This window comes from Nestor notabilis, unplaced genomic scaffold (genome assembly GCF_000696875.1).
Source record: "Nestor notabilis isolate BGI_N333 unplaced genomic scaffold, ASM69687v1 scaffold8162, whole genome shotgun sequence".
Classification (NCBI taxonomy): domain Eukaryota; kingdom Metazoa; phylum Chordata; class Aves; order Psittaciformes; family Psittacidae; genus Nestor; species Nestor notabilis.
This window is the reverse complement of record NW_009919631.1, coordinates 1-11117: the sequence shown is the minus strand read 5'-3', so window position 1 is coordinate 11117 and position 11117 is coordinate 1.

The window sequence follows — 11117 nt, the reverse complement described above, 5'->3', positions numbered from 1 at the left end:
GGTCCGCAGGGAGGAGCGGGGACGGCTGCAGTGTGGGGCATTGTGGTGCCCATTTGGGAAGGTTTCCAGCCGGGCATCTCTGGCACCTGATGCAGCCTGAGGGATTTCCTCTCATCTTACTACTTGTTACTTGGGAGAAGATACCAACACCCACCTCACTACAGTATCCTTTCAGGTGGACTCGGGTCTCCTGACTCTCCTTTTCTCCAGACTAAACAACCCCTGTTCCCTCAGCTGCTCTTCACAGGACTTGTTCTCTGGGTCTTTCACCAGCTTTGTTGCTCTTTGGATGCCCTCCAGCACCTCAGTGTCTTTCCTATAGTGAGGGACCCAAAACCGGATCAGATTGAAAGAGAGAAAAGCTATTAAGTAAAGATTTGACAGGATCTACATAATCTCATACTTTTCTACTGTGGTAATGCAATGAAGAAGCATCATCTCCAATGCAAAGAATCCTTTCATGCTCTAAAGGTGATACTTTCTAGCACAGGATAGGAGTTGGGGCCGGTCTATTGCTGCTTACTCATTTATGCTGTGGAGATGGACAAGAAGGCAGTGCTCACATCAAACCAACTCCATTTCCAACCATTATATGCTCCACATTGAATAAATGGCCACAGGCCATCTGCTTATCAAAGCAATGCTGAAGGGAGCAACTATATTTTCAGTAGTCTTAGGTGAGAGAAACAGCCTGTTCTTTGGATTAAGAAATGCTCCAGTTGAACAGTCTAGGTTTCAAAGACCAATTTCTCCAAAGCATCTGTAGTCGAAGAAAATCTGTTAAAGCTCTCTTCAAGTGAGAAAATGCTGTACCATCACTGACTGGTTCATACTTTACATTGTATAATCATTGGCGCTAAAGGTATATTGCAAAAATACGGTAATTAAGACTGGTTGCTGAAATTTAGTTACTTAACTGATATAAATATCAACAATCAGTCTTAATTACCAAATTTTTACAATATACCTTTAGTGTCTCTTCTAGTGTAGATTCCATGCACAATACAAGTGGAAATGGTTTATTAAACAGCTGAACTAATGGGATAGTGGGGGTTGTGTGTTGCTCAAAAAGAATTAGAATGTTATAGATGAAAAGCAACACTAAACTCTCAAACCAGTGGAAAAGCTGAAATACTGACATAATAATCAACATAGCTAACTTAAAAACATGGTGGCAGCTGTTAACTATTCTGGTGCAAATAAAAGCATTTGATTCTTGCCTGAGAAACCAAAACTCCAGTGATGATGGTTATACCCAAAATCAATACTTAGAGAAATCAAGTGTGTATTGGGGATCTAAAAGACAGGCATTTCTTACAGGGGTTTTACAAAAATATTTTTAAATACTATTGATACTCTACAGGACTAGACTTTTAAACAGTGTCTGACATGGCTAAAATGTTCATCTAAATGCTAGGAAGGTAAGTGTGAAACCAGCCCGCTAGGAAGGTGCACAGATTATACAGCTTTTATCTCTCTGGACAAGAACCACTAGAATGGGTAGAGCATCAAGCCTGAAAAATGAGAGCAGAGCCAATGTTTAGGGAGCATTTTCCAGAATGTTTGGGTCATCACAAGTCAAATATTTTCGAACAAAACTCTAACTTGGTCAAAAATGTGGTGTAGTAGGTTTGGGGTTTGTAGTTTTGTAACAGTGGTGAAAGTACAGGTTAAAGACCATGGTCATTGCCATGGGAAGGAATATGGCCTTTTAGAAGGTACTTGGACTAAAAAGCTATTTTAACAGATCAATGTGAAGTTTTACGTCAGCAGAATTGAGAAAGCCTTGGGAAAAAGTTTGCTAAAGTGCATTTGCTGTTTACAAAATACAGCTGATCTTAGTGAGTGGGTGCAGTCAATATTGTACATAATGATGAAGAGTAAAAAGAGAAACTCTTTACATTTCACAACTCTCCTACCACTGCATTAGAAGAATGCACAAACCTTACATAAGGAAATGAGCGAAACAAAGGCTATGAGTACATTCTTTTTTACTTGCTTCCAGAAGAGTATGGGGTTTAGTACAGAATTACTTAAAATATGTGTATGTAGCATGCATGGTGTGTACAATTTATAGCTGTAAAATACTTATATTATCCACTGTGGCATTTTCATTACATTACTGTGGCACTTGACTGAGATCTCTGAAGGTTGATCAAAAACCTGTGGGGAATGGAACTGCCCAGCCCATATCCTTTCTTCTCTTTTCTCTTGGGAGCCTCCTCTTTCTTCTCTCACCTGTTTTTGACAGTGTAGTAACTATATGCTTTATCAAGTCCAACAGAGTCCCAGTCAAAGTTTGTAATTCAGATCTACAAAAGCCTGACCTTTGTAGGACACTCTAAGTCACTTGTTGCTTTAAAGTCCAGTGAAGAACATGGTGATTGTGGTGGGTATTTCTGTTCCATTAGGAGTGCACTGGGATGCAAGAACTGGGCAAAAGGTTTGCAGACTGTGATGGTGAGTAGAAGGGGCTGCTTGTAAGGAACACCCCAAACTGGCATCAAATACTAAATACTGTGGGAAGTGATTTGGAAGGATGGGTTACTTAGTGGTGGTGAAGGCAGGGGTACCTCTCCTGGAGGTCAGGATCTCTGGAGGTCGATATGACTGGGTGAGTTTGTGAGCCATCCTGATGGAGGGCCAGAAGGAACAGCCAGTCCGGTGCAAGGCTCAGGTGGAAGCTACTTTAGCTCCATTTTTATTTGTCAGATCTCTTGTTATTGCAGGAGCCTAGGCTATGTGTAGGCAGCACTGTTTGCTCCTTCCTTATGGCGTGTTGTAGGTAGCATCTCTTCTGTTGAGGCACTTAGCTCCCTGAGAGGCTGGGGAAGACTCGGGTATGGAGAGGAAGAGTCCTGGAACAAGTACTCTGTGGGTGCTAGCAGAGGAAAAGCTTTTCTGTAAGGCTTCCTGCAGTTTTGGGGAGAGTGATGTTGGTGGTTCCCATGTCCTCTTCTCACCTTGTGTGTGCCAATGTTTTTCTTTGGGAGGAAGGCACAGTCACAGAGAAAAAGAACAGGCAACTGACTCAGCTGTGTATAAGGCCTTCAGTAGCCATATGTAGCTAGCTGGAATGGTGGGGCACTTCTGTCTAATTGCTGATGCTTGCGCAATTTGAAGGCATCTGAGCTTGGGACCCTCACATGTACAGCTTAATGTCCATGCCATTGGTGGCCTGTGTCCCACAGCAGGTTGTAAACAGTGCCAGGTAATAGAGTTAATGAGCTTATTCATTAAAGCATGGTTTGGGGAAGCTAGTACATGGCTGCTATTGTTCTCCTGGGCAGAAGCCATGTCTGTGGTGCAGAAAGGCAAGTTCTCCTTCACCAGGTGGTGTTGAAATTGTGTTGTATTTTTTGTGCAAACACCTATTAGCACAGGATCTGAACACCTGTGAGGAGCTGCTGCACCAGGATGTGGTCAGGTTCAGAGGCGCACAATCTGATGAGTATCACATTCTACCTCTTTAATCGCCACCCCACACAAATCTTTTTCTGGCAAATAAATCAAGGAGGGAGGTTGGTGCATGATTCATTAACATAATGCTCAGTACAAGGAAGACAGGAGGGAACAGGTGGAGACAGGACTTCCAAACGCTGTAGAAGCAGCTCTCTGAAGCAGCCTGGAGATGACTGAAGCTTTCTTTGAGGTTGACAGTAGGTTTCCTGTTCAGCGTTTTACTGAGGGATCTGAAGCAGCAAAACCCAATGGTTTTGGAGTAAATGTCACTTTTACCATCTTCATCTTTACCCCTGTGGTCTCCCTGTCCTTCCTGTCCACCCCCCTACAACTGCTCCTGCCTTATTCCCACCTCCAGACTTCTGCTTTCTTGCCCAGCCTTGCTGCTAGGTGCAGCCAAGCAAATGGGGACTCCAAGTTGGTAGTCCTGGGGAATGCAGCAGCTTGAGCCCTGCTCCACATCATGCCCTCACTACTGGTTTTGGCTTATGTGACCTTGGAGACCTGCCTATTGAAAAGAGAGAGGCTTCTGGTAGCTTCCAGAAAATTTCACAGCTAGCTGAAAATCACAGGAGGATTTGTAAGATTGTATGAATGTGGGAATGAGAACTAAGTGGAAATGTTTGACTTTGTTACTTAAATAACTGTTTACAAACAGGAGAGAACTTGTGTTTGCTGATAGTAAAATGTTCTTCCATGAGCAATGAGAACTTTACCAGCCCAGCCTTTTGGTTGAGTGTAGCTCAGTGGAGCAGCTCTGCCTGCAAGACACCCTTCCCTTCCCTGCCCCCTTCGCTTGGCTGCAAAATGAGGGTGATGGTATGTGACAACATTGCAGCAGCCTAGATTCACTTTTGGCATTTATACTGCTTCAAGCTTATGTTTTTTTCCCAAAGTGCATTTTCAACTAGTCTTAAGCTGCTTGCAGCTTTTGTTTGTGTTTGGCAAATAACTACAGCTAAACTAATAATTCAGAAATTAAATATTTCATATGGATATATTCAGAAAACCAATGTGTGGTGGTGCTCTTCCCTGTAGCTGGCTGGTGACAGCACTGCTAGTTAAGGCACAAAACCTAGTTTCAAATCCCATCTCTATATTTAGATGCAGAATCTGGATTTAAAAGCTATCATAGAGTGGCCTTGTTAATTGTCTGGGGGCTATTTTGGAATGGGTTTTTCTGCCTTTCTAGCCAAGCTGCTTGTGGAGGTGGGTGCAGTCACCAGGGACCAGTTTGTCACCAATCTGAAGAAATGACTAGCCCATGTCTGGTGTGCTAGGTCAGCTGTCATGGACTGTCATACTCTGTTCATCAGAAGTATTGGTTTTCTTCCAGTTACCTCTGTGCTACTGTTACTCCCAAGCACCTTGGAGCACTATTAAGTAGTAATAACTACTGATACAAGTGACAGAAATCTAGGTTAATATATAGCACATCAAGAGACCTCCAGGAGGAGCATGGAAAGGGGATTTTTGTCTTGTACAATGCGTGAAGCTCCCATGAGTGTGTCTGAATGCAGGCTTACTACCAGAAGAGTTACACTCCAAAGACAGGAGGTTTGGTTCCTGGGTACTGGACTCTTATCAGGTCAGTGCGTGGCTGAGCAATACTTACAGGTTGAGCCTCTGTGGTTTACTTTATTTTTGTATTTATTTTTGGTTTCTTTTCCATACAGAGGTCTATGAAACCAAATGGAAGCTCCAAAATGGTGTTTGGAGTCACATCCTTGGTCTGTCCGTGGGTACGTGGAAATGAGCCAGAGTAGTCAAGATGGGCTGTATCACTCCAACCTGCTTTGAATACCATCTCACAGACCTCTTTCCTGTACTGTAAGGAGTCTTGTGTCTCCCCATTATGCTGATGCAGTGAAATGAAAAGCTGAGTGAGCTGCACCTCTGCACAATGCAGTTGCATGGGGAAGGATTTCTGGGTAGGAGCACAGCGGGATGCTTGTGCTCACCACCTGGAGCTCTTGTTTGCTGCAGTGCTTGCAGTGACTCTTCTTTAGCCGGGACAGAGCCTGCAGGTGCAGGTATCATGGTCTGTGTTGCAGGGTGAGGGGCTGCTCTGGGGAGAAGCAAGGGCCAGAAAAATAGTATTTTGTCACCTGGATTCCTATTGTAGGCCATGTCCTGTCAGTGTTTTGTTGCCCTCTGGCTACTCGCATAGTGAATTTAACTGTACACAGGTCAAGAGTGGGGCAAAGTATTCAGAAGTTGTTTGGGTTGTAGTACTGGGTACTACACCTTAAAAGCCAGGAGTCCAAACCCATCTGTAACTGTGGTGATCTGCAATTCTATGCTATGCAGCTGCTTGGAAAAGGACATGTAGGAAAGGTTTCTTGCAAGGACCTCTGTGATTGCTTAGTACGTACTAGTTATATTTGCCCAAGTGTTGTGGCTGACCATAAAAAATGAGTGGAACAACATCAGAAAGCTCTTGCAGTTCCCTTCACCACATTTGTCATCGAGGTCTTCCCCGCTGTGCTTTCAGTGCCTCCTCTCTGAGGACCAGCATCTTGTCTGTCCTGCTGAGATTGATTGTCCTTAACTTCAGTCAATCTGGTTGAATCTAGCTGGTGTAGAGTGAAGTCCTAGTATGGAGAGTGCTGTCTGTACTTGTCTAATGGCTCATCAGCTTGAGGCTGTTCCCTCTTGCCCTGTCACTTGTGTTGACCTACAAGGGTGGCACAGGTGATGCACACTCCATGGTAGCTTCTTAAGGTGAAACTTCAGGACTTTCTGGCTGCATACCCAATCCTCCTCCTTTTTTTCCTCTACTCTTGAGAAGAACAAGCTCTGGTACTGATGTCCATCCACATGATGTTCTTCTGGGGGCTTGCTCTAGTCTATAACATTGAAAAATAGCAAGGATGTACCCTGTTACCACTGTGCTGTCTCAAGAACACGGTTGTATTCATGTAGAACTATTGCAGTCTGTTTGTAAGACATGATATAATTGAAAAGTCTGGCACATTTCCCACAGCAAACATTGCTAATCCCCACTAGCTAGGATTAGTCACCACTTCTTACAAGCCTTGACACAAAGCTAGCAAGTTACTCAGTTAATCCGTGCTTACAGGATACATATTGCATCCTATGGGAAATTAGGCAGTGTCTTCTTCCTCTCCTATTGTAAAGTGATGCATTGCCTCTTACACCTGAAGGTGGAAGGGGAAAATGCAATAAGATGTGATTGATGTTGGTAGACGCCTGCTATCACAATGCAGCTAGATCAGCAGGGAAATTTAGTGCAAAATAGCTTTCTGAAACCAGGCAGCAAATACAAACAGCATCTTTGTGCTCTTCATGGCACTGGAGAATTTTCCTGTTACACAAGAGTAAGTACTCTATGCCTTACAGCTGCAAGACTCGGTTCTAAATGTTCTCTTTTCGTTTTTACTGTGGGTTTTTTCCTCATGATGTGCAAGTAATGTCACTGGAGTTGGTTGATCTATTTCCGATGAAAATGACGTTGCTGAGATGAAGGTGTTTCAGGCTCTGAACTTTTCCAGAATCCAAAGTGCAGCTCCAAGTTTCCTCATGGACAATTTCCAAAAATTCAAGATCTTACAGAGTAGGTGACCTGAGACTCCATTTTTCTGTGCAAAATAGCTGAGTGGATCTGGAAACACGAGGTCCCAGCTGTTGGGCAGCTTACCCAGGGAAGCTGGCTTGAAGCAGAGCACCAAGAAAGCTCAGAGACTTCAGTTCAGCAGCCCTGCACACTGCAAGTGTCCAGTGAAACCAAGACCACGAGTGGGCACAAGCAAGGCACAAGCTCCCATTTTGGCTGGCGGCCCCTTGATTTGTGAGGAGTTCTGAAAATTTCTGATTTAAATGTGGTTTGATCCAAAAACCCTCAAAAAATTTAAAAAAAATTACTGTTTAAATAAGTATTCCCTTAGATGCTCAACTCTTCCTATGGTTTTGACCAACTTAAATTACATTTTATCTTAGGACATGGGATAAATAGTTACATACATGAATGGATGTTTTTTCACCTTGCTGATCTGTCATCTCATTGAACCGAGTTGTGATTTCAGGGATTTTAAGCTTAAATTTCACTCCCAGTCAGTGGAGTGGAGTTGTAAGTCTTAAGCATGGTGCTTTTGAAAAGAGGACTCATGCTAAGAGCTTTTTCTGTTTTGATGGTGCATGTAGTCACTTACCTGCATTGCTCTGTCTCAGTTCCCTTAAATCTGGCAGTGAATTATGTCCCCTCTTGCCCTATCCCCAAAAATTCTTTGGTGACCATGTGTGTGACCAGCCCTGACTCCCCAGCATCTTGTCTGAGTGGATGCCAGCTGCCAGGCAAATTATGGCATGACTATCATAGCAAGTTGAGGTTTTCACATCTGGTGATGTCTGTGTCTTATCCTTGTCCTCTGCTTTGTGGTGTCAGTTGTCTGTCTTTGAAAAGTTAGGATTCATCCCATCATTAACAGGCTAAAATAGTTCTACAAATGATACTGGAATTACAGCAGGCTAAGCATTTAAATTGTGCTAACACTGTGAGTCCAGCAGAAAAGCAGCATTTTAACCTCTTGTTTCTACTCATCCTGAATGTGGTGGGGACAGCTGGCACACTCAGTATCTATTTAGAAACTCTCCTACCTGTATTTTAGGTTTCTAAATACTTCTTTATTTCCATTGTATTTCTTCAAGACAGGTCAGTAACTGCGGGAGGAAGGTGCTCAGCTCATCCTGTCTTTGCTGGATCTGGAACCAGCTTGTGCCTTCAGTCTTTTCTTGAGCAGCATCCTGGGCCTGCATTCAGGGTGGCTGAGCAGAAAGGTCCATCCCTGCTGGTGCCTCATTGGTTGGGTCCAAAAGCTGTAATGTGCTTTCCCCAGAATGTACCTTTTGTGTCTAATACATAACATTGGTAGGGTGCTTAGAGAAAATACAGCTTTCAGGCTACCTTTGTAAACTGACACTATGCAACAGCTCATGGAGGCAAGAGCTGGTGTTTCTTCGGTGCCTGGAGGTGATCACTGAGGTTACAGGCCAGAGGTTACAGGCCGGTTGAGATAAATCGCTGAGTCAATTGGAAATTGCCAGCAGTATTTTTCTCCCCTTCTGTCCCCATCTAGAATTTACATGAGAAGGTCATGTTACTGTTGTTTCCTGTTCTACATTCCCTGTCAGACAAGGTCATTTTCAAAGCCAATGACCAGTTAAGCTTTAATTCTGCAACCATGGAAAATTATTATCAAAGGGGACAAGCTTCAAAGTAGATGATTAACTGGCACATCCGATGACTGGTTACATTTTAACAGGCTCCTTTTGCACAACTCCCTTCAACTGTAGCGAACTTGAACTCATCCGAAAATGAGATGTATTGGGGTGACTCCCCCTTATAATGTGGCTAAAGTTCAGTCCTGGCTGAATAAATAGATGCTAAGGGAAAGGACATGGTCCCCTCATAACAAATTCCTAGGAGCTTTCCCTGGGAGCCAGATGTTGTCCCTTGTTATGGCTAGTAGAATTTGTTTTATTTTCTGTTGCCAGGATTATGAGATGCATTGTCTCAGTTGCAGTGAGCTAGGTACAGGCTCTCATAGCCCTTAACTAGGGAAAGCATCAAGGTGGATTAAAGCCAACCCCACTCCTGTGTTGGCTTAGCTTTTGGAGTAGTTAAAAGCCTGGCCAGGTTTCTGTGAGATATAGTTCGTTAAGGAGGGAAATGCACAGAAGTACAATGGTGCCAAGAGGAGCAAAGTAAGGGCTGGGTTACAGCAGCATGGCCTAAATTGATCCTTCTACTACCGCATTTTGGAAATGTTGTTTTCCTAAAATGAAATGTTGCGAGGCTGTGCAGTGTTTTGGTACAGCGCTCGTATGCAATATTTATAGTCTTCTTGTCTGAATTAGCTGCAGGGTTTGAATGTTTTGTTTTTACTAAAGGAAAAAGAAGGCTGACAAACCAAAGGGGAGTACAGCTATGCAGTGAAACCTCATGGAGAGAAAGACACTGTCACAAGGGGAGCTTTGTTAGTAAATTCATTCATTGCTTTGTGTATATACTGCATCAGCCTTTCCCTTACGACTTCCCTTCATTGTGGTTTGAAAGGTGCATTGAGGAACCTCAAGTCACCTTGCTCCAACCTGAAATGTAGCGGATGCTGATGTGGTTAAAGCCATTTGGAGCCAAACCATTAGCTGCCAGCCACTGGCAGAGGCACTGGTGTCTGTGGAGCTCTGCCCACCTATGTCGGCAGAGCATCTGGCACTGAAGTTTACCCTTTGTTGAAAACTCACCTAAGACAACTTTTTCTGCACTGATCCTGTGCCACTGCAGCTAGTCTGCTTATGGGTGTCTAACATAGCTTCTGTACCCTGACGTGAATGTGTCTAGCCTGGCTGTGGCTGTCCCTGTTTGACTGCAGTCTAGTCCAGATTCCAGCTGTTTACACAAGAAATAAGCTGAATTTGCCTTGCTGGTGGTGCCGGGGGAGTGCAAGGCACAGAGGCAGGTATGCAGCCCCATCCTCGGCATCGTTCCTCAGACTCCATTATCTCATCTTCCCTGAATGACCTCTACCTGCTCACATGCAGCTGAGGGTAGAAGTTTGCCTTTACTTTGGTTTGTTTATAGCAGCTTCATTTTTGTTCTTTTTCTCCTATTAGCAGTAAGGAATGAATTCTGTTCTTGGCTTAATCAGGGTGACTGTGAGCAGGCTCACGCCTGTGCACTTGGAGGCTGTGTTTGAAAGCTGGCTGATACCAGAGTTATGGTGTAAAGCTGATAAATCTTTAAAGAGAAGGTCACAGGGCTGTCTGCAGAGGCCTGACATTAGCTTCTGCTGGCAGTGATAGAAACTGGTGGTGTACGTCTCTGTGGTATCAAAGAAGAATATCTAAAATTCTCTTCTGCCTAGAGGGCTCATCTCCTAAAGTCCTTCTGAATGGATTCTGAAACAGGTTTGAGCAGGGCAGGCATTCATGTTTGTCTCACAGGCTATGTCTGCCATCCCCTTCCCCTGAATAGCTTTGAGTCAGAGCTTTGGCAGTGCACAGCTCATTCAGAAAGCAAACTGGTGTGTGTCTCTGCTGGGCAGCTGTTAATGAGAGCTGCAGCACTGAAGCCTCTGGCAATCAAAAATCTGGTCCCAAGGGGTTTTTACTTTTTTGTTTTTAACCACATGAATGGAAACTGGGGTTCTCAGTGGCGTGATCCCCGCTCCCAGACCTTACAGTGAAATCTTGAATGCTTGGATGCAGGACTAGAGGAGGAGCCAGCACTGGCAAACACACCCTGTTCCTGTTGGAGGTGATGTCCTTGTGGAGACAGGCTCAGTTATGGGACCTGTGTGGCTACACTCCAGCTGCAAGTTCATCACCCTTGTTGGCTGCTGTTCCAGTTGTGTAGCTGTTTGTGAGTTGTCCAGGATAATAAACTGGGTTTTGTGCCCTGTAAAACTTGTCCATGAAATGCAAGAAGTTGAAAAACAGTGAGACAGATGCTTGTCTCTGATAGTGCCAGCACAAAGTTTCTGGGAAGAAGATCGCAAAATAAAGCAGCTGCTACAGCTGGGGATAAAGCTGACAAGAAGTGGCCATGGAGAACTTTCTCAGGTCTGAAATAGAAGCTGCTACATTTGGGGGATATTGATTGGTTAACCATCATAGAATCATAGAATAGTTAGGGT